The sequence below is a fragment of the Schistocerca serialis genome, chromosome 1 (genome assembly GCF_023864345.2).
Source record: "Schistocerca serialis cubense isolate TAMUIC-IGC-003099 chromosome 1, iqSchSeri2.2, whole genome shotgun sequence".
NCBI classification, from domain to species: Eukaryota; Metazoa; Arthropoda; class Insecta; order Orthoptera; family Acrididae; genus Schistocerca; species Schistocerca serialis.
In genome coordinates, this window is record NC_064638.1 from 161968356 (window position 1) to 161992868 (window position 24513).

Sequence of the window (24513 nt, forward strand, 5' to 3'; positions counted from 1 at the left end):
ACTATACAGTATGGAAGGTTCCATAGGGAATGCAAACGCTCCTCAATTCTATTCCAGTGATCTTGAATAGGCCGGGCGAAGTGGCCTTGCGGTTAAAGGCGCTGCAGTCTGGAACCGCAAGACCCCTACGGTCGCAGGTTCGAATCCTGCCTCGGGCATGGATGTTTGTGATGTCCTTAGGTTAGTTAGGTTTAACTAGTTCTAAGTTCTAGGGGACTAATGACCTCAGCAGTTGAGTCCCATAGTGCTCAGAGCCATTTGATCTTGAATAGGGCATGTTACGTGCGCGTCTTTCAACTCATTCCATATGATCTGCGTGATTCAGATACTACTGTACTGTAGTCTCTCCCCGACAAAAGTAGAGCCCCGCCGAAACAAGACACAACCTGTAGCCAAATATATGAAATTAAGCATACAGATAAGCGAAAACATTATTATTTTCAAAATATGGCGAGAAAAAAATATTTATTTGCAAACAACTATATCCTTATCAATCAAAAGCCCTGTGTTTAGTTTTTCGGTTACATTCGCTGAATGCAAGCAAAGATGGAGGAAGCTGCGGAATACGTTCGTGAAGAATCACAGGCCCAGAGCGAGAGTCAATGAATCAACAAAGAGGAAACCCTATTACCTGATAGATACAATGCAATCTACTATTCCTTTGGCAAAAGTGACTGGCGTCCCTACTGGTAATTTACCTACAATCTGTGATCCCTCTCCAACACCAGACGTTACCGAGGTGGAAAATCCCAACGAAATTATCGTTTTCTCAAACAATATTTCGTCCGAGCTTGAAGTTTTCACAACTGACTAGCAACAACCACCATCATACCAACCGACACCCGCAGCAACACCACCTGAGTCATCTCCGGCTATGATGACAGGATGCTTTCGGCAGTTCATGAGGACAGTGTGACACCATCACCTGATCCCATGGGTGCAAGAAGATTAGTCACGAAGAGTAACAGTTCGAACTTTCAGAGTAACGCAGACAGAGCCTTTGCTGAATACTTTTCAGCAAAGACGGCGAAGCTTTCAGAATCCTACACCGAAAAAAGAAAAACACAGAGAAGATGGTTAATATACAAAATTTTCTGGTCAGCTTCGTCCTAGACCTCATGCAGACGAGCTATGAGGTGCTATAAAAGAAAGGCATTGTTCCTCATAGACAAGATTACAGGGAGGTCTCCGGAAGTCTAGTACTGTCCCAGCAGGAAAGTGGCGCCGTCCCACCAGGGCATTGCAGGATTCAGCGTCCACCACAATCTGCCATCACTGAAGAAAGACCGACGGGAAGTGATTTTTCCACGTTGACGGAGCCAGCAGACCACGCTAAACACTCCTTCTCCTCTAAAAGAGTGAATCAGTTTTTTCACAATTTCTGAAATTTTTCTTGTACTTTCACATTCTTCTACTTTATACTATAATGTTTACCTTCACAAAAATTTAATGTCGTTATAATACCGAGGCAGATATAAACATAATCTTTTACAAGCTTTTGTATGTGTGTTGCAAAAGTGGATTGAAATGATTACCTTAATGTCTCAAGTATTCGTTCTTTTGCACTCGCGCATTCCCTCATATTTTTATTCACATGCTGAACAGCTGCAGCTACTATTTGCACTAGCGGGACGATATCCCTTTGAAATTCAGTAGAATACTAAAAGTTTTGAATCACTGTCTTGCAGTTCTCTGGCACCGACAAACAACCGGTGATGAAAATTCCGTTCTATGTACGTATGCACCCACAACGCTTTTGTGCCTATCTTTTTATCTGCCGATAGCAGAAAATCACAGCGTCCCCATCATCACCAGAACTGTTCATTCTACGGGTGGTTATTGAAAGAAGAAACCAACAAAGTTTTGCAGCTCGCTGTTGGAAGTAGCAAGCTGAGTAAAGGAACGTCCGCGACGATTGGCATTCGAGCCGCGAGCGGACGGCCGTCGCTTGGATCGCATAGATTGCAAATGATGCGCGCGAGGGACGAGATGCGACTCCCGTCCACGACAACTGCGAATCGACCAGTGTGCGAATGGCCTATCACACATAACACGTCCTTATACACACCACACAATGGACGATGGATCTCGGCGGAAGCGAAATACAGAACGTGCTTCGCAAATGGCGATGGACGCAGTAACACCGCCTATTCCAGTCGCTTGCTGCTTGCACACTTACGAATGAAGAGGGGAGCTGACTAATGACAGACCGTGTCCTAGAAAGTCTCCTCGAACGATGCAAGCGCCACGAAGCTTAGAAAGTTTTTTATTCAATAAGCAATGAGAGCTTAATTTACGAATAGCCCTCGTTATACAAGGGATCGCACTGAAGCGGGAAATTTTGAACGTTAGTGTTGTCAACATTGCAGGGTCGGCAATTGATCGGAACCGAAGCGTAGTTATTGCGGAAGCGTTGCCATTTAGTATCTATGCAGCGCTGGAGTCGTGTGGAACGTGAAATCGCTGTGAGAGTGTAGTCGGATTGCTGTGCGATGGGTATTTCGACAACACTACCAGCTAGGCCGTCAGGGACGTGTGTCCCATCTGCTCGTGCCATTGCAACATGGGTGCGTAATTCTGAAGAAATTCGTTTAGCCCTGAAAAAGAAGCCTCGAACGGTCCGCACGCCAGAGAATATGGCAGCTCTTCGAGTTTTCTTCAAGAGGGTCCCCCGTGAATTTGTTGAACAACATGCATCTGCGCTATAGGCTGGGCGACGAAGCGTACAAAGAATACTAGACGAATTGAAGTTCCAGCGCTATTAGCTACTGATTGTGCAATAATTAAATCCGCGAGTTAATGTTTCACGCACGAAGTACAGCGAACAGGTTTTAATTTATCGGCATTTTCGGTCTGGTTTGACAATATCCCAGGGCCGGCCGCTGTGGCCGAGCGGTTCTAGACGCTTCAGTCCGGAACTGCGCTGCTGCTACGGTCGCAGGTTCGAATCCTGCCTCGGGAATGGATGTGTGTTATGTCCTTAGGTTAGTTAGGTTTAAGTAGTTCTAAGTCTAGGGGACTCATGATCACAGATGTAAAGTCCCATGGTGCTTAGAGCCATTTGAACCATTTTTGAGAATATCACAAAACAGACAAATAATAATAGATAATGATAATAAATTGAAGTTCCAGCGCTATTAGCTACTGATTGTGCAACAATTAAATCCGCGAGTTAATGTTTCACGCACGAAGTACAGCGAACAGGTTTTAATTTATCGGCATTTTCGGTCTGGTTTGACAATATCCCAGGGCCGGCCGCTGTGGCCGAGCGGTTCTAGACGCTTCAGTCCGGAACTGCGCTGCTGCTACGGTCGCAGGTTCGAATCCTGCCTCGGGAATGGATGTGTGTTATGTCCTTAGGTTAGTTAGGTTTAAGTAGTTCTAAGTCTAGGGGACTCATGATCACAGATGTAAAGTCCCATGGTGCTTAGAGCCATTTGAACCATTTTTGAGAATATCACAAAACAGACAAATAATAATAGATAATGATAATAGTATGTGATCCGAACATAAATTTCTAATCGTGCTTAATACAAACATTGGGCGCTTGACAATGGCTTTTTGCGTAAGCTCCGTTCATTGTAAGTTTGACCATGAGTAACTCTTCCGAAAACATTTCGTTATCGGACTTCGTAAACTGAATAATTCCAAAGCAATGGCTCGTACTGGACCATTCATAATATTTGTATCACGAAAACTTTAGCCATGCCAAAACGTAGTTTAATTCTAGCAATAACTTGCAACATAAACGAAACACAAGATTAAATAATATCACTGTATTCACAAAACATTACACTAAATTACATTACATAGGCACTTACATTAATTCTGTTGCTGTGTGTGACTATGAGTACGCCTAGTGAGGTTGCGTCTCAATAAAATAGTAATAATGGCGGTGTGCCAAATAATTATCTACAGCAATGGCAGATATGCGTCCGATCTGAACCGCTACAAGAACAAAATAAGTGCCGTCTTCTCGAGAAGACAACTGAACTGCGTAATTATTCTAATGTTGCAGCGGTTTCACGTCACAATCGATAAAACCGCTTATACTAATTAGTGTCTGAAGTACACTACTGGCCATTAAAATTGCTACACCAAGAGAAAATCCAGATGATAAACGGGTATTCATTGGACAAATATATTATACTAGAACTGCCATCTGATTACATTTTCACGCAATTTGGATGCATAGATCCTGAGAAATCAGTACCCAGAACAACCACCTCTGGCCGTAATAACGCTCTTGATACGCCCGGGCATTGAGTCAAACAGAACTTGGATGATGTGTACAGTGCCCATGCAGCTTTAACACGATACCGCAGTTCAAGAGTAGTGATTGGTGTATTGTGACGAGCCAGTTGCTCGCCCACCATTGACCAGACGTTTTAAATTGGTGAGAGATCTGGAGAACGTGCTGGCCAGGGCAGCAGTCAAACATTTTCTGTATCCAGAAAGGGCCGTACAGGACCTACAACATGCCGTCGTGCATTATCCTGCTGAAATGTAGGGTTTCGCAGGGATAGAATGAAGGATAGAGCCACGGGTCGAAAAACATCTGAAATGTAACGGCCACTGTTCAAAGTGCCGTCAATGCGAACAAGAGGTGACCGAGACGTGTAACCAATGGCACCTCATACCATCACGCCGGGTGATACGCCAGTATGGCGATGACGAGTACACGCTTCCAATGTGCTTTCACCGCGATGTCGCCAAACACGGATGTGACAATCATGATGCTGTAAACAGAACCTGGATTCATCCGAAAAAAATTAAGTTTTCCCATTCGTGCACCCAGGCCCATCATTGAGCACAGCATCGAGGCGCTCCTGTCTGTGATGCAGCGTCAAGGGTAACCGCAGCCATGGTCTCCGAGCTGATAATCAAATGGTTCAAATGGCTCTGAGCACTATGGGACTCAACATCTTAGGTCATAAGTCCCCTAGAACTTAGAACTACTTAAACCTAACTAACCTAAGGACATCACTCACACCCATGCCCGAGGCAGGATTCGAACCTGCGACCGTAGCAGTCCCGCGGTTCCGGACTGCAGCGCCAGAACCGCAGGGCCACCGCGGCCGGCGGCTGATAATCCATACTGTTGCAAAAGTCGTCGAACTGTTCATGGAGATGGTTGTTGTCTTGCAAACGTCAACAGCCATGCGGATAAGATGCGTGTCGTCTCGACTGCTAGTGATACGAAGCCGTTGGGATCCAGTACGGCGTTCCGTATTACCCTCCTGAACCCACCGACTCCATATTCTGCTAACAGTCATTGGATCTCTACCAACGCGAGCAGCAATATCGCGACTCGATAAACCGCAATAGCGATAGGCTACAATCCGACCTTTATCAAAGTCGGAAACGTGATGGTACGCATTTCTCCTCCTTACACGAGGCATCACAACAACGTTTTACCAGGCAACGCCGGTCAACTGCTGTTTGTGTATGAGAAATCGGTTGGAAACTTTCCTCGTGTCAGCACGTTGTAGGTGTCGCCACCGGCGCCAACCTTGTGTGAATGCTCTGAAAAGCTAATCATTTGCGTATCACAGTATCTTCTTCCTGTCGGTTAAATTTCGCGTCTGTAGCACGTCATCTTCAAGGTTTAGCAATTTTAATGGCCAGTAGTGTAATTCTTTATTTATATTTTCAGCTATTATCTACGTTTTTTGTTATATAACGACGCCCATCCTTCAAATGTGCCTTTGAAGGGTGTTGGCTAAAATCAGCGGAGACACAATGTGAATGGCAGACGAAGCCCATTTCCACCTCAACAGATACGTCAACAAACAAATTTTCGTTACTGGGCACAGGAAAACCGTTTCGAGTTTCACGTGCGTGCATTACATAGCGCCAAGGTTACAAAATGGAGAGCTGTATCACGTCGTGATGTCATTGATCTTTATTTTTTTGAACATGGTAACAGTATTGCAACAACAGGGACATGTTGATATGCTTGAAGCATTCTTTGCACCGAGACTACCCGACCTTAACAACGTAAACATGTGGTTTCGGCAGGATGCAGCGACGTCACATACCGCTCGACAATCGATAGAAGCCGTTCGCCAACCTCTATCTACATCTATATTTCGCATGCCAATTTTCGGAGTGCGGCGGAGGGTAATTTGTGAAGCAGTGTAGCTTCCCCCTTTCTCCGTTCCATTCGTGAATGGTTCGCATGAAGAACGACTGCTGGTAATGCCCGTGTATGCTCGAATCTAATTTTACCTTCATGGTTTTTAGCAAGTAATACGTAATATAAATCAATATACTGGCTGGCTCTTCTAAGAGCATTCGCTATAGAGACTTTAACAGTAGACCACACCGTGATGCAGAAAGTCTCATTTGCAGCCTCTGCCAATGGAGTTCGCAGAGAATCTTATTGACGCTGTCGCACTTACTAAATGAATCCGTAACGAAACGTGCTGCTTTTCTCTGGAACTTCTCTATTTTCTCTATCTGTCCTATGCTGTGCCGAATCCAGACTGATGAGCGATATTCAAATATTGGTCGAACGAGTGTTTTATAAGCTACTTCCTTTGTTGGTGGACTGCATTTACTGAGGATTCTCCCAATGAATCTCAGTCTGGCATTTGTCTTATCTGATATTAATTTTACGGTTGTTCCACTTCAAGTCGCTCCGTACGTGTACTCCTAACTATTTTGTGAAAATAGCTGCAATCGCGTAATCATAGCGTAAAGGGTCTTGCAGTCTGTGTATTCGTAGTTATTTGGCAGGTCCGTCATTTCACGGAACAATGACATACTGTGGCCTGTGACATCCCTTGATCTTAAAGTATGCGATTCCTTCCTGTGCGGACATCTTACAAGCAACTGTGCAGCCATCTATGAACTGAAACAAAAGATTGAAGACGAAATCACTGCCATTCCCCGAGACGTGTCGCACTGAGTATTCCGAAGTTTCCAAATAGTATATTAGAATGTGAACGTCATTCTTTTCCCGTGTTTATTCGTACAAACTTCTCGTTTACTTGCGTCACCCTGTGTTAGAACACCATCCCCTGGCTATTCCAGCCTCTCCTTGCGGAGCAAAAAATTTTTCCTTCAGTCAAATGAAGTTAAAATCTTCTAGATTGTTGGGCAGCGTCATATTTCTTGAAAACGATCGTCGTTTCGACCCCTCTGCTGGGATCTTCTTCAGAATGTTGCGGTGTCCAGTGTGGACTGAGCGCTGTCTTATGGAGGGGAGTTCTCCGGCGCTTGCGCTAGAGGATTGAGATTATTGGGTAAAAATTTTATGGCTACCACTGATTGGCCATCATCTTTGGATAGTAAGACAACTATTCCCGCACAAATGCCGAAGAAGAGGGCTGTGGCTACCACTGTGGGCCAACATTACTAGTTAGAAAGTGACTTTTGCTGCATTTATGCCGGACAAGTGTTACTGGTTAAAATTGATCCTGCTGCTTTTTGTGGGCCATCACTATTGGCTGGAATCGAAATTAGAAGGGCAATAGCGGGGGAACGCTTATCCAAAATATTATTGTCCACAGAGGTGGCTTCCAGGACATTCTTTATATTGCTAACGCGCAAAGGATGTTGGAGGCAACAGAATCTTTCTGCATGTTTCAAATGCCGGTTCTCTAACTTTTCTCAACAGTGTTTCTCGAAAAGAACGTCGCGTTCCCTTACGGATTCCCATTTCAGTTCCCGAAGCGCCTCCGAAACACTTGCATTTTGTTCGAAACTACCAGTAACAAATCCAGCAGTCCGCCTCTGAATTCCTGCGACGTGTTCCTTTAATACTACCTGTTACGGATCCCGAACGTTTGAGCAGTACTCAAGGACACGACGCACTACCGTCCTAGATGTGGTCTCCTCTCCAGGCGAGCCACATTTTCCTAGAATTCTCCCAATAAACCGAATTCAACCATTCTCGTTTCCTGCCACTATGATCACAAGCTCGTTCCATTTCATATCAGTCTGCAACTATACGCCCACATATTTAAATGAAGTGATTGTGTCAAGCAGGATACTACTAATGGATATATGAAAATTACGGGTTTGTTTTTGCTACTCATCCGCTTAACTTACATTTTTCTACATTGAGTGCTAGCTTCCATTCATCGCACCAACTAGAAATTTTGTCTAAGTCATATCTTCCTACAGTCACTCACCTTCAACACCTTACTTTACACCACCGCATCATTAGCGAACAACATCAGATTGGTGGCCACCCTGCCCGCCAGATCATTTATGTACAGGGTGACGATTTGGGGACCGCATCCTGGCTCTGGGGTACCAAGAGGCCATTGGCATGGACCTCGATTGGCCACCATATTCACCAGATCTGAAAATGTGCTACTCCTTTTTGTGGTTCCATATTAAAGAGAAGGTGTACGGCAATAAATCCAAACCCATTGCTCAACTGAAAACAGCCATTCAGAAAGTCATCGACAGCATCGATGTTCCGACACTTTAGCGGGTCATGGAGAATTTCGCTATTCCTCTGCACCACATCGTCGCCAATGAAGGCAGGCATATCGAACATGTTATAACCTAAACCTGAATATCTGTAGTGACGTTCACCTGTTGAGTAAAGTGTGCTCACGCCGTAGTTTGTAACTAATTTACGTTTTTTTTTCATATAGTTCAGTAATTGTCACCTAGTATTTAGAGAATAATAGCGATTCTGACGATACCCTTGCTTCTGACGAACACTCGCCGTCGAACAGAACATAGTGGGTTCTGTAACAGTCTTCGAGCAACTCACATATGTGTGAATCTATTGTATGTGCTAGTAACTTCTTTAACAGCCTGCAATGGAGCACAGTGTCAAACACATTCCGGAAATCTAGAAATATGGGATCTGCCTGTTGCCCTTCATCCATAGTTCGCAGTATACCATGTGAGATAAGGGTAATTAGAATTACATTAACACCTTCAGCTGCTGACGGGCGTTGATATGTATATCAAAGGGGACAGGTGAAAATGTGTGCTCCGACTGGCACTCGAACCCGGGATCTCCTGCTTACATGGCAGACGCTCTATCCATCTGAGCCACCGAGGGCACAGTAGAGAGTGCCACTGCCGGGACTATCTCCAGCACGTCTCCCTCGAGACCCACATTTTGACCTTGTATATCCACTCACTACGTCCGTAGTGTCCCACCCCAACGCACTCATTACTCGTGGAAGACATTCTTACCAAGTCCCGTAAGAGTTCGGGGAATATGTGTGCATCCGCACAGAAGAAGAAGGTCATGGCCGGTATTGCCAGAACTACATACTTATATTGATATGGTGTGTGTTTTCCCGGCGAGGTCAGGGATTTTCTCTGCCTCGTGATGACTGGGTGTTGTGTGATGTCCTTAGGTTAGTTACGTTTAAGTAGTTCTAAGTTCTAGGGGACTGATGACCATCGATGTTAAGTCCCATAGTGCTCAGAGCCATTTGAACCATTTTTTGGTGTGTGTTCTTTCTGACATGTCCGAAAGAACAGAGACCACTGATGACCTGCAGCCGTCTAGAATGAAATTAGAATTATATAATACCTTCAGCTGCTGACGGGTGTTAATATAATTCTAATTTCGTTCTAGACTGCTGCAGGTCTCGGTTCAAATGGTTCAAATGGCTCTGAGCACTATGGGACGTAACTTCTGAGGTCATCAGTCCCCTAGAACTTATAACTACTTAAGCCTAACTAACCTAAGGACATCACACACATCCATGCCCGGGAATGTCCGAAAGAACAGACACCATATCAATATAAGTATAAAGGGTAGTTGGTTGATTTGGGGGAGGGGAAAAACAGCGAGGTCATCAGTCCCATCGGATTAGGGAAGGATGGGGAGGGAAGTCGGCCGTGCCCTTTCAAAGGAACCTTCTCGGCATTTGGCTGAATCGATTTAGGGAAATCGCGTAAAGCCTGATTCAGGATGGTCGGTGCAGGTTTGAACCGTAGTCCTCCCGAATGCGAGGTCAGTGTGCTAACCACTGAGCCACCTCGCTCAGTTATGAGAAAAGGGCAAACTGAGATCCGCACGAGCGATGCTTTCTGAAACCAGGATGATTCTCGGTCTCAAGCAAATTTATTATATTCGAACTGAGAATGTCTTCAAGGATTCTGCAGCAAACTGATGTTAGAGATGTTTCCAGAATGAGATTTACACTCTGCAGCGGAGAGTGCGCTGATATGAAGCTTCCTGGCAGATTAAAACTGTGTGCCCGACCGAGACTCGAACTCGGGGCCTTTGCCTTTCGCGGGCAAGTGCTCTACCAACTTTTTTCTTTTTTTGTTTATTTTTGTTGTGTAATTGATCAGAGGCCTTCTGCGCCCCGCTGGTAATATGTTGAGTCACGTCTTCTCGAAATTGATGTGTTCCGTTCAATTGTTCAGAAACGTTCATTGGTTCAAACAGGACACCTTCTCTCTTGGCTTAACACATTCCAGCTGCGAGACGGGTCGTGGAAAGCACTCCCAAGGAAGTTCGAGAAAAATGTCTGAATTTTGGGTGACGGACAACGACATAATGACGGTCATTGAGGTATGTCCAAAAATCGAGTACAGAGTCTACAGCTTGTCCAAATAGGTAGTGAATGGCATGTCCGTGATTCCAGTTCACAGCATTGGTCTTTGTCCGTGGAAAATAGTCACGTTCGGAAATAATAATGAAAGGGGAGTAATCCGGTCCGGTATGTCCCGCGTTAGAAAAGCCACAAGACGACGAATCAATTGCCAAACCTCCGCCGCCGGTCCGCAAACAAACCGATGTTCGTCACTGTCTGGCACTCCACACGTGGAACATACAGGTGACTGGGCGAGGTGGATACAATGAAAGCGAGATTGGTTGATTTGCTTACCATTGACAGTTAGCTACCAGATAGATTGAACATTCGTGTCAAGGTAACAGGCCAACACCGCGCGCCATACATGACGCCAGTCAACCTGGGGCAACTTTTGTTGAATCGGGTCAGGTGGACGACCTAATTGGAGGACATTGGTTCAAAATGGTTCAAATGGGTCTGAGCACTATGGGACTCAACATCTGAGGTCATCAGTCCCCTAGAACGTAGAACTACTTAAACCTAACTAACCTAAGGACATCACACACATCCATGCCCGAGGCAGGATTCGAACCTGCGACAGTAGCAGTTGCGCGGTTCCGGACTGAAGCGCCTAGAACCGCTCCGCCACCGGCAGGACATTGTATACTGCCTTTGTCTTGAGTAAAAGCTGTCTTGGTAAGGTGAGGCGTAGATAACTGAGTTCAAGAAAGAAGTATCTTATATAATGGAACTGGTCCGGAACATCCGAGATCATTACTGGGGCTGACAGTGAGACTGGCGTATATGCCGACAGGAGGAGACCAGTGGGGCTCGAAAACCTACCCAAGCACGACTCATGCACCGTCCTCACTGCTTTACTTTTGCCAGTACCTCGTCTCCTACCTTCCATACTTTACAGAAGTTCTCCTGCGAACCTTGCAGAACCAGCACTTCTGAAAGAAAGGATATTGCGGAGACATGGCTTAGCCACAGCCTGGGAGATGTGTCCAGAATGAGATTTTCTCTCTGCAGCGGAGCGTGTGCTGATATGAAACTTCCTGGCAGATTAAAACTGTGTGCCGGACCGAGACTCGAACTCGGGTCCTTTGCCTTTCGCATGTAAGTGCTCTACCAACTATTTTCTTTTTTTGTTTATTTTTGTTGTGTAATTGATCAGAGGCCTTCTGCGCCCCGCTGGTAATATGTTGAGTCACGTCTTCTCGAAATTGATGTGTTCCGTTCAATTGTTCAGAAACGTTCATTGGTTCAAACAGGACACCTTCTCTCTTGGCTTAACACATTCCAGCTGCGAGACGGGTCGTGGAAAGCACTCCCAAGGAAGTTCGAGAAAAATGTCTGAATTTTGGGTGACGGACAACGACATAATGACGGTCATTGAGGTATGTCCAAAAATCGAGTACAGAGTCTACAGCTTGTCCAAATAGGTAGTGAAAGGCATGTCCGTGATTCCAGTTCACAGCATTGGTCTTTGTCCGTGGAAAATAGTCACGTTCGGAAATAATAATGAAAGGGGAGTAATCCGGTCCGGTATGTCCCGCGTTAGAAAAGCCACAAGACGACGAATCAATTGCCAAACCTCCGCCGCCGGTCCGCAAACAAACCGATGTTCGTCACTGTTTGGCACTCCACACGTGGAACATACAGGTGACTGGGCGAGGTGGATACAATGAAAGCGAGATTGGTTGATTTGCTTACCATTGACAGTTAGCTACCAGATAGATTGAACATTCGTGTCAAGGTAACAGGCCAACACCGCGCGCCATACATGACGCCAGTCAACCTGGGGCAACTTTTGTTGAATCGGGTCAGGTGGACGACCTAATTGGAGGACATTGGTTCAAAATGGTTCAAATGGGTCTGAGCACTATGGGACTCAACATCTGAGGTCATCAGTCCCCTAGAACGTAGAACTACTTAAACCTAACTAACCTAAGGACATCACACACATCCATGCCCGAGGCAGGATTCGAACCTGCGACAGTAGCAGTTGCGCGGTTCCGGACTGAAGCGCCTAGAACCGCTCCGCCACCGGCAGGACATTGTATACTGCCTTTGTCTTGAGTAAAAGCTGTCTTGGTAAGGTGAGGCGTAGATAACTGAGTTCAAGAAAGAAGTATCTTATATAATGGAACTGGTCCGGAACATCCGAGATCATTACTGGGGCTGACAGTGAGACTGGCGTATATGCCGACAGGAGGAGACCAGTGGGGCTCGAAAACCTACCCAAGCACGACTCATGCACCGTCCTCACTGCTTTACTTTTGCCAGTACCTCGTCTCCTACCTTCCATACTTTACAGAAGTTCTCCTGCGAACCTTGCAGAACCAGCACTTCTGAAAGAAAGGATATTGCGGAGACATGGCTTAGCCACAGCCTGGGAGATGTGTCCAGAATGAGATTTTCTCTCTGCAGCGGAGCGTGTGCTGATATGAAACTTCCTGGCAGATTAAAACTGTGTGCCGGACCGAGACTCGAACTCGGGTCCTTTGCCTTTCGCATGTAAGTGCTCTACCAACTTTTTTCTTTTTTTGTTTATTTTTGTTGTGTAATTGATCAGAGGCCTTCTGCGCCCCGCTGGTAATATGTTGAGTCACGTCTTCTCGAAATTGATGTGTTCCGTTCAATTGTTCAGAAACGTTCATTGGTTCAAACAGGACACCTTCTCTCTTGGCTTAACACATTCCAGCTGCGAGACGGGTCGTGGAAAGCACTCCCAAGGAAGTTCGAGAAAAATGTCTGAATTTTGGGTGACGGACAACGACATAATGACGGTCATTGAGGTATGTCCAAAAATCGAGTACAGAGTCTACAGCTTGTCCAAATAGGTAGTGAATGGCATGTCCGTGATTCCAGTTCACAGCATTGGTCTTTGTCCGTGGAAAATAGTCACGTTCGGAAATAATAATGAAAGGGGAGTAATCCGGTCCGGTATGTCCCGCGTTAGAAAAGCCACAAGACGACGAATCAATTGCCAAACCTCCGCCGCCGGTCCGCAAACAAACCGATGTTCGTCACTGTCTGGCACTCCACACGTGGAACATACAGGTGACTGGGCGAGGTGGATACAATGAAAGCGAGATTGGTTGATTTGCTTACCATTGACAGTTAGCTACCAGATAGATTGAACATTCGTGTCAAGGTAACAGGCCAACACCGCGCGCCATACATGACGCCAGTCAACCTGGGGCAACTTTTGTTGAATCGGGTCAGGTGGACGACCTAATTGGAGGACATTGGTTCAAAATGGTTCAAATGGGTCTGAGCACTATGGGACTCAACATCTGAGGTCATCAGTCCCCTAGAACGTAGAACTACTTAAACCTAACTAACCTAAGGACATCACACACATCCATGCCCGAGGCAGGATTCGAACCTGCGACAGTAGCAGTTGCGCGGTTCCGGACTGAAGCGCCTAGAACCGCTCCGCCACCGGCAGGACATTGTATACTGCCTTTGTCTTGAGTAAAAGCTGTCTTGGTAAGGTGAGGCGTAGATAACTGAGTTCAAGAAAGAAGTATCTTATATAATGGAACTGGTCCGGAACATCCGAGATCATTACTGGGGCTGACAGTGAGACTGGCGTATATGCCGACAGGAGGAGACCAGTGGGGCTCGAAAACCTACCCAAGCACGACTCATGCACCGTCCTCACTGCTTTACTTTTGCCAGTACCTCGTCTCCTACCTTCCATACTTTACAGAAGCTCTCCTGCGAACCTTGCAGAACCAGCACTTCTGAAAGAAAGGATATTGCGGAGACATGGCTTAGCCACAGCCTGGGAGATGTGTCCAGAATGAGATTTTCTCTCTGCAGCGGAGCGTGTGCTGATATGAAACTTCCTGGCAGATTAAAACTGTGTGCCGGACCGAGACTCGAACTCGGGTCCTTTGCCTTTCGCATGTAAGTGCTCTACCAACTGAGCTACCCAAGCACGATTCACGCTCCGTCCTCACAGCTTTACTTCTGCCGGTACCTCATTTCCTACCTTCCATACTTTACTTCTCCTGCGAACCTTGCAGAACTAGCACTTCTGAAAGAAAGGGTATTGCGGAGACATGGCTTATCCACAGCCTGGGGGGTTTCCAGAATGAGACCAAAAAAAAAAAAAAATAGTTCAAATGGCTCTGAGCACTATGGGACTTAACTTCTAAGGTCATCAGTCCACTAGAACTTAGAAGTACTTAAACGTAACTAACCTAACGACATCACACACACCCATCCCCGAGGCAGCATTCGAACCTGAGTCCGTAGCGGTTGCGCGGTTCCAGACTGTAGCGCCTAGAGCCGCTCGGCCACCCTGGCCGGCTGAGATTTTCACTCTGCAGCGGAGTGCTAGTTCTGCCAGGTTCGAGGGGGGCGTCTGTAAGGTTTGGAAGGTAGGAGACGAGGTACTGGCAGAAGTAAAGCTGTGAGGACGGGGCGTGAGTCGTGCTTGGGTAGCTCAGTTGGTAGAGCACTTGCCCGCGAAAGGCAAAGGTCCCGAGTTCGAGTCTCAGTCCGGCACACAGTGTTAATCTGCTAGGAACTTTCATATCAGCGCAAACTCCGCTGCAGAGTGAAAATCTCATTCTTGAAACATCCCCCAGGCTGTGGCTAAGCCATGTCTCCGCGAAATCCTTTCTTTCAGGAGTGCTAGTTCTGCAAGGTTCGCAGGAGATCTTCTGTAAAGTTTGGAAGGTAGGAGACGAGGAACTGGCAGAAATAAAGCTGTGAGGACGGGGCGTGAGTCGTGCTTGGATATCTCAGATGGTAGAGCACTTGCCCACGAAAGCCAAGGGTTCCGAGTTCGAGTCTCGGTCCGGCACACAGATTTAATATGCCAGGAAGTTTGGGGTCCGTTTTTAAACACAGGAGTCACCTGTGCTTCTTTCCAGCCGCTCGGGACTTTGCGCTGCTCTAGTTGTCGTTCGCGGCAAGGTAAGACGATCCTCGTGGTCGGCGGCGGTAAGGCCTCCGCCGGCGTGGTGCTCCGGAGCGGAGCGGCCAGGCGTGTCGTCAGATGGTATCTGGAGCGGCCGTGCAGCGAGAGCAACGGGCGCGGGCGTCGCGCCGGGTCACGACACGGCGAGGCGAAGCGAGGCGCGCGCACTGGTGCGTGGCCGCCGCAGCGGCCAAGGTCGCCGCTGGACGCAGATAGCATCGCCCCCGCGCGCGCGCCGCACCGGCTCACGCAATCGAATTCACGAAATCTGCCGCTCCGACAACTACCGGCCGACCCAGGCCTAATTACCCGCCTCCACTTATCTCGGAGCGCGCGTACCTGAGAGGCCGCCCCTGCGCCGCGCGAGAGAGGGCACTCGGTCACGGGGAAAAAGAGAGTAAAGAGGGCGCCGGAGGAGGGAAGGAAATCTGGGGCCGGCAGGGATCTCTGTTACTGCCGGGGGACGCTGAGGAATGGGCAGCGAGATAGCGGCGGGCGCGAGACGGCATCTCGGCCGCTTTTCCTAATGAATGAGCGCCGCGCCGTACACCTGTCGTATTTGTTTCCGCTTCCATTACCGTCGGTGTTCAGAGGGCGTGAAGATGCCGCGATAGTAACGCTACCGGAGTCCGATGTGCCTCACGACGGAACGTAAGATGGAACATGCGACCACTTTCTCCGGCTGCGGCCACTAAATCGTAATCTCACGTTACATTTCTACTGGAGGCCATCTCGCTTGCGTCTCCCAATAGCGAAAAACTGTTTCACGGTAGTGCATTAGCTAGCTGTTAACTAACTGGAGGCCGCGCGGGATTAGCCGAGTGGTCTGAGGCGCTGCAGTCGTGGACTGTGCGGCTGGTCCCGGCGGAGGTTCGAGTTCTCCCTCGGACATGGGTGTATGTGTTTGGATAATTTAGCTTAAGTAGTGTGTAAGCTTAGGGACTGATGACCTTAGCAGTTGAGTCCCATAAGATTTCACACACATTTGAACATTTTTGAACTAACTGGACATGCTGATTGAGTCTCAAACACGTGGTTCATTTATTGTCTCACAAAAAAATGAAGCATCCAGAAGACATGATGGATTGTCAGTGTAACTCCGTACTGCAAATTCCACGAGTACGTTGATGACCTCCAATTGAATCTAAGTGAAAAACTTATAATCCTGAAGACAGCTATTGATAATCTCAATACCACTACCAAAATGGGCACAGCACTTAAAGCTCAAGCGATCCAAAATCAAAGCTGTACTGGTTGGTCATTCTAGGCTCATTAGCCCGAAATACCGGGAATCCCTACTAACTTTAACCCTAAATGGGACAAATATCAACTTCTCTGCCTCAAATGGCTCTGAGCACTATGGGACTCAACATCTGAGGTCATCAGTCCCCTAGAACGTAGAACTACTTAAACCTAACTAACCTAAGGACATCACAGACATCCATGCACGAGGCAGGATTCGAACCTGCGACCGTAGCGGTCACGAGGTTCCAGACTGAAGCGCCTAGAACCGCACGGCCTGGGTCTCAAAAAAGTCTACGAGTTCCATTAAGTTTCGGCTGTGCAACCGCAAGAATTCCCCTCCTTCTAATATTTCGGCTGTATAACGTTCAGCCGAAATATTAGAAGAAGAAGCAGAATTCTTGCGGCTGCACACCCGAAACTTAATGGGACAGTCTTTGCGCCGCCAAAATCTGAAGATTCACATCAAGTCTACGAGTAATAATAGATGGAAATAAATGGTTCATATGGCTCTGAACACTATGGGACTTAATATCTTAGGTCATCAGTCCCCTAAAACTTAGAACTACTTAAACCTAACTAACCTAAGGACATCACACACATCCATGCCCGAGGCAGGATTCGAACCTGCGACCGTAGCAGTCGCGCGGTTCCGCACTGAAGCGCCTAGAACCGCTCGTCCACCACGGCCGGCTAATAGATGGAAATATAAACTGGACTGAGTACATAAGTGCAGTGTGCAAGAAGACATCTGCCCTACAAAAATATTTAAAGCTCTTGACGTGAAAAAGAAACGTATACAAGCTCTTATAATTCCAGTTCTTCACTAGAGCGATGCTATCCTCCAGTGCCTTTCTCACGAAAGCTCACAGTGCCTGGAACGGGATATGAATGCCTGTCACCGTTATGCTTGTGGTGCTCCACTCTTTGATCATATTTCACCATAATATGCACAGCTATAGTGGCTACGTCCAGACAAGCGCAGAGATTTCCACACCGTACCTCTTCTCTACCGTCTTACCGATGAACACCGACCTTCATATCTCTCATCCCCCTTAACGCTCTTGTCTGAACAACATGGCAGAAACATCCGTTTCCCACAGAGCGCCGGCCGCTGTGGATGAGTGGTTCTAGCAGCTTCAGTGCGGAAGCGCGCTGCTGTTAGGTCGCAGGTTTGAATCCTGTCTCGGGCATCGATGTGTGTGATGTCCTTAGATTAGTTAGGTTTAAGTAGTTCTATGTCTAGGGGACTGATGACCTCAGATAAGCCCCATAGTGCTCAGAGCCATTTGAACCATTTCAACCCCACAGAGCAAAATCCTCTCTGTACCACTCCATCGTTCAGCCACTCCTCGAAATCCTTCTGAGTGCCAGGAAGCCTACTCTGGAACAAACTCCACAGTTAAATTTGAGGACGAAATAATATCTCCAGCTTCAGAACACAGTTAATGACATATCTAATAAAGCAACAATAAGGATTTCCATTGTCCCTGTACGCACTAGCTACTCGTGTGCAGTCCGCAGCTCGTGGTCGTGCGGTAGCGTTCTCGCTTTCCGCGCCCGGGTTCCCGGGTTCGATTCCCGGCGGGGTCAGGGATTTTCTCTGCCTCGTGATGACTGGGTGTTGTGTGATGTCCTTAGGTTAGTTAGGTTTAAGTAGTTCTAAGTTCTAGGGGACTAATGACGATAGATGTTAAGTCCCATAGTGCTCAGAGCCATACTCTTGTACATCTCTCTAAGAACCTGACGTTCCTTATTTCCCAATAACGTTAGCCGAGACAGTCTCCTTAAATTTCATTTTCCCAATAATCGCAGCATCAGAAAACACATATTTGCTACAGCTATGAATTCTTCTTATGTCTGCCACTATCATTATTGTTATTAATGTCACAATTATTACTCTTATTATTATTATTATTATTATTATTACCACCAGCAAAGAATACCGGCATTGCCCAAGTATTTATTCATAGCTGTGCATACCACGCAGTGTCTGAAATGTGTGTCGTGCAATAACATGTATTATAGGTACATTCAGAGACATATGTGGATACTGTCTGCAAAATTTACTGCAAACATATTTAGCATCAACGAAGTAATAAAATTAAACGTCATGCACGATGCAGCAGTTTTTCACGCATCTTATTGTTTATGACGTCATGTCTCCTAAAGTGTGTCGTTCAGTCATACAATGTTGCAGTTGCATTCAGCTGTATATATGCACTGTGTCTGCAAAATATGTCACGAATACAGTATGAAGTAAAGAAGTAATAAATTATGTCATTCCTCATGCGATACTTTTACTGCTTTACAAATACACTAAGAACATTTTACACAATTTTCACACTATATTTTCGATTTGTATTCAGTCACTGTATCTCTTTGAATACTCACACTTCATTGGTTGTCCTTATTCACTCACTGCTCTACTTTTTCGGTTCCCCCCTTCGTCACCGATAAGAAACTGACGTTCGAATCCACGACGGGTCTTGCTTTATATACCCCTACTAATGGGTAACCCCAACAGTGTCCAGTTCCAGAACATACCAAAAAGGCTTCGAATGGCCCACAATGTTCCAGAACATTCGACAACATTGGAGAGTGTTATGGAATATTCTACAATGATCTCGGATGTCCTGGGATGTTTACGAACATTCTGGAATCTTTCCGAATGTTCCGGACTATTCCCTAACATTCTAAAACATCCTGGATCGTTGTGGATTATTCCGGAACATTGTCAAATGTTGTAGAATGCTCTCGAATACTCTCGAATATTCTGGAATGTTCTATAAATTTCTATAGGGCGAATTTTCGCAGCCATTACATCTTCAAAAGAACGCCCTTCAGGTAAAAACAGGAACCTTCTTCATACATGGGGTATAGAGGACTCCCTTGATCGTAACGAAACTCGTTTTTGAGTTTTGGTGGCACGCAGATTGTACACTTACTTTTATAATACGAGGGTTGTCCAGAAACTAAGTTCCGATCGGTCGAGAAACGAAGATCACAGTGAAAACCACAAATGATTTATTTGCAAAAGTTAGGTACACCTTCCACGTACTTCTCTACATAGTCGCCGCTCCAAGTTCCAGTTTTGTCTTAACGTTGTATCAACTACCCAATATCCTCGTCATAGAAAGCAGCCGCCTGTGCTTTCGGCCAGTTATCCACACTGGTCTGCAAGCTCGTTGTCTCTGGAGAAATTTTGTCTTCATAGCCAGCGGTTCTTGTGAGCAGAGATGAGACTCAGGGGGAGTCAATTATGGACTGTATTGTGGCTGATCAAACACTTCTCATCGGAAACGCTGCAGGAGCTTCTTCATTGATCTTGCAGTCTGCGGCCGAGAATTGGCATGAGGAATGAACTGCTCGCCAGTTGTGTTATGTGGGCTGCATGACACAGGCGAAATCTCTAACCAGGCCTTCATACACTACTGGCCATTAAAATTGCTGCACCAAGAAGAAATGCAAATGATAAATGGGTATTCACTGGACAAATATATTATACTAGAACTGACATGTGATTACATTTTCATGCAATTTTGGTGCAAAGATCCTGAGAACTCAGTGCCCAGAAGAACCACCTCTGGCTGTAATAACGGCCTGGGCATTGAGTCAAACAGAGCTTGGACAGCATGTACAGGTACAGCTGCCCATGCAGCTTCAACACGATACTACACTTCATCAGGAGTAGTGACTGGCGTATTGTGACGAGCCAGTTGCTCGGCCACCATTGACCAGACGTTTTCAGTTGGTGAGAGATCTGGAGGATGCACTGGCCAGGGCAACAGTCGAACATTTTCTGTATCCAGAAAGGCCCGTACAGTACCTGCAACATGCGGTCGTCCATTATCCTGCTGAAATGTAGGGTTTCGCAGGGATCGAATGAGGGGTAGAGCCACGGGTCGTAACACATCTGAAATGTAACGGCCACTGTTCAAAGTGCCGTCAGTGCGAACAAGAGGCGACCGAGACGTGTAACCAAAGGCACCTCATACCATCACGCCGGGTGATACACCAGTATGGCGATGACAAATACAGGCTTCCAATATGCGTTCACCGCGACGTCGCCAAACACGGATTGGACCATCATGATGCTGTAAACAGAACCTAGATTCATCCAAAAAAGTGACTTTTTGCCATTCGTGCACCCAGGTTCGTCGTTGAGTGCACCATCGCAGGCGCTCCTGTCTGTGATCCAGCGTCACGGGTAACCGCAGCCATGGTCTCCGAGCTGATAGTCCATGCTGCTGTAAACGTCGTCGAACTGTTCATGCAGATGGTTGTTGTCTTCCAAACGTCCCCATCTGTTGACTCAGAAATCGAGACGTGGCTGCACGATCTGTTACAGCCATTCGGATAAGATGCCTGTCATCTCGACTGCCAGTGATACGAGGCCGTTGGGATCCAGCACGGCGTTCCGTATTACCCCACCGATTCCATATTTTGATAACAGTCATTGGATCTCGACCAACGCGAGCAGCAATGTCGCGATACGGTAATTCGCAATCGCGATAGGCTACAATCCGGTCTTTAGTAAAGTCGTAAACGTGATGGTACGCATTTGTCCTTCTCACACGAGGCGTCACAACAACGTTTCACCTGGCAACGCCGGTCAACTGCTGTTTGTGTATGAGAAATTGGGTGGAAACTTCTCTCATGTCAGAACGTTGTAGGTGTCGCCACCGGCTCAACCTTGTGTGAATGCTCTGAAAAACTAATCATTTGCATATCACAGCATCTTTTTCCTGTCGGTTAAATTTGGCGTCTGTAGCACGTCATCTTCGTGGTGTAGCAATTTTAATGGCCAGTAGTGTACTTTGCGGGAGACGCTATTCCTTATGCATCTTTGCGTGCTCATTGTCCACTCAAAACTGAAAAGAGCGGCGCGTCATGATGCATACTAGAGACACTGCCCAACACATCTGTGCAAAGCTTCACCGGATTTTCCCAGTGGTTTCCATTTCGCAACCGATCGGAACTCACTTTCTGGACAATCCTCGTATATTGGTGATTACTATTAGCGGCAGCAGCAGCAGTAATATAAATAATACCGGCATTAACTTTTTTGGTTCACAGTCAGTATAATTTACTGATTGCTACTTCAGACACGCACAACATTTTCATAATAGTTATACTAAAATTGTTATCTCTATGGTAACTGTGACGTAATAGGTACTGTATATGTGAAAAAAGTGGAAATGAGCGTAAGGTATCGTTGGCCGGGAGGCCCCTATTCTGGGAAGTTCGGCCGCCAAGTGCAAGTCTTCTTTCATTCTTTCATTCGACGACACATTGGGCGACTTGCGCGCCGGTGTATATATGTGAAACTCTGGTCAGAAGTAAGAAAGAGCCTGATGGCAATGATTAGATAGGCTTAAATAAATAAATAAATATACGTACACACCATCAGCTGGTATGTAAATGATTAGATCAAGTTACCTTCTACATCTACATCTACGTGATTATTCTGCTATTCACAATAAAGTGTCTGGCATAGGGTTCACTGAGCCACCTGCAAGCTGTCTCTCTACCGTTCCACTCTCGAACGGTGCTCGGGAAAAACGAGCACTTCCATTAGGAATGTGGAATGCACTCAACGACTGTGAGTAGTCTTGAATGAACTGCGACAGGAGCCCGAACAACAGAGCACTGACGTACTAGGATAGCACTGATAATGGCTGGTTTCTAGCCGAAATCTAGGTTTGCTTTACTAAAGCTGAAGAGAAAAGATGACTGATTGGTGTGCTCCATCATTCTGAAAATAAATGATTAGTATTGCAATTCTCTGTGGAAGACAACGGCCAGCAGAGCACATTGCTGTTTTCCGTGTTTAGTGTTGTTGTCAGGCCTAGTAGGGTGTATAAGGAGCGTGAACAGCGTTTGATGGTCAGTCATAACTGTGAAAGACACGGAGATGCAGCGTCCAGTGCGAGACAGCACCATCAGCATGTGATGCCACCTCATTGAGTGTCTCCAGATGGTAGGCTAGTCGAATTGCGCAATATCCAGAATTGGGCAGCAATTGGATGTGTTCAAAAATGGTCACAAAAAATGTTCAAATGTGTGTGAAATCTTATGGGACTTAACTGCTAAGGTCATCAGTCCCTAAGCTTACCTGACTACTTAACCTAAATTATCCTAAGGACAGACACAAACACCCATGCCCGAGGGAGGTCTCGAACCTCCGCCGGGACCAACCGCACAGTCCAGGACTGCAGCGCCTTAGACCGCTCGGCTAAACCCGCGCGGCCCGGATGTGGACTGTGTCAGAACGTCAGGAGAGGAATACCAGTAGTCGATGTTGTGTTTGACCACGTCTGACCACCACATTGAGTGATGGCCGTATTGCGCTCCAAGTACATTCGTAATCTTTCGCATCCGCACCTACCATCCGAGAAGAAATAATGGACATTCCGTGTCAGCATCCACCACTGACCGACGACTAATAGCAGCCGGGCTAAGGGATTACCGTCCCACAAGTGGACTGCTGTTAACACTACAACACAAAGAGCAAGAGTGGTGACACCCAGAAGAGCACCAACGCGTATGGCAAAGAATTTGGGAGAAGTTCCACTCTTCCAACGTTTTGCAGACGCACAGCGGCCTTACTCCCGTCGTCACGGTGAAGGGAGCCATCGGGTATGACTTCAGGTCACGGCTGCTGGTGACTGAGGGATCTCTGATGGCACAGCGATAGACCGTGGACATTATGCGTCCTCCTGATCTCTCTCTTGCGACACTGCCGTGGTGCCACTCTACAAGACGACACTGCTCGTTCTCACATGGTATGCGTTTGTGAACTGTGTGTGTGATTTTAAGGTCCTCCCGTGGCCAACAAGATCCGCAGAAATGGCCCTTGCTCGGATGTCAACATCGTCCCACCGCCAGCATCCACGGCATCAAGAACCACTTACAACAGGTGCGCGGCATCTTTTATCAGGAGAGGATATAACAGCTTTATGACACACTTCCCAAATGAATCAGCGCATGCATCCCGGCCAGAGGGGGTGCAACCACATATTGATAAGTGGGCTCATGCTGCCACACTCTTTGTAAATCTGACTAAAATGTGTAATCACCAGGGCCCGAATTTTAATGACAAGTCAGATTTTTTTTCCTGAACTTTTGGGTGAATTTTACATCAATTTATGCACGAATCCTGGTGTTGCAGTGTAAAAAAACGTATTTTCATAGTGCGTACAAACTTAAATCTACACCCTTTTAGTAACAGGTTATATTTTGGTCAGCTTCTGGCATAACAGGTCATATTTCAGCCAACTTTTGCCAAAAATGTATATATTTGTCGCATCGTGAAGCACACAATAATAAAAACACGAAGTTGTTTCTCACATGACAATGTTTCATGTGATATTGTCATAACTAAACAATACAATTAGTACAAAGCATGACGTATCAGGACTGCAGTAGGCAAGCAGCGTAACACACTAGTAGATTCGCTGACGTAAGACATTGTGGCGCGGGGTCGACAAAGCGCTCTCGAAGCGAACAAAGGCGGCTTCGGACGTAACGAACGTCGCACACATGGCCACACAATTCAGTTGGGAATAAGTACTCAGTTTGTCTCAACGTGCAGGAAGTGTAGTGCTCCAACAGCAGTTGAGAAGTATTGTTCTTGATTTTACATAGAAGTTCTTCAGCACTAATGGGGAAATATTATTTTGTAAAATATGTGAAGTTAGCGCAGTAAAGCGAGTTAATGTGCAACAGTATTGCAATACCGCCGAACACAGCAGCTGTGTGAAGGGAAGTGCTGAAAACTACAGCAGACAAACGCTGTTATTTGAGCAGACAGGT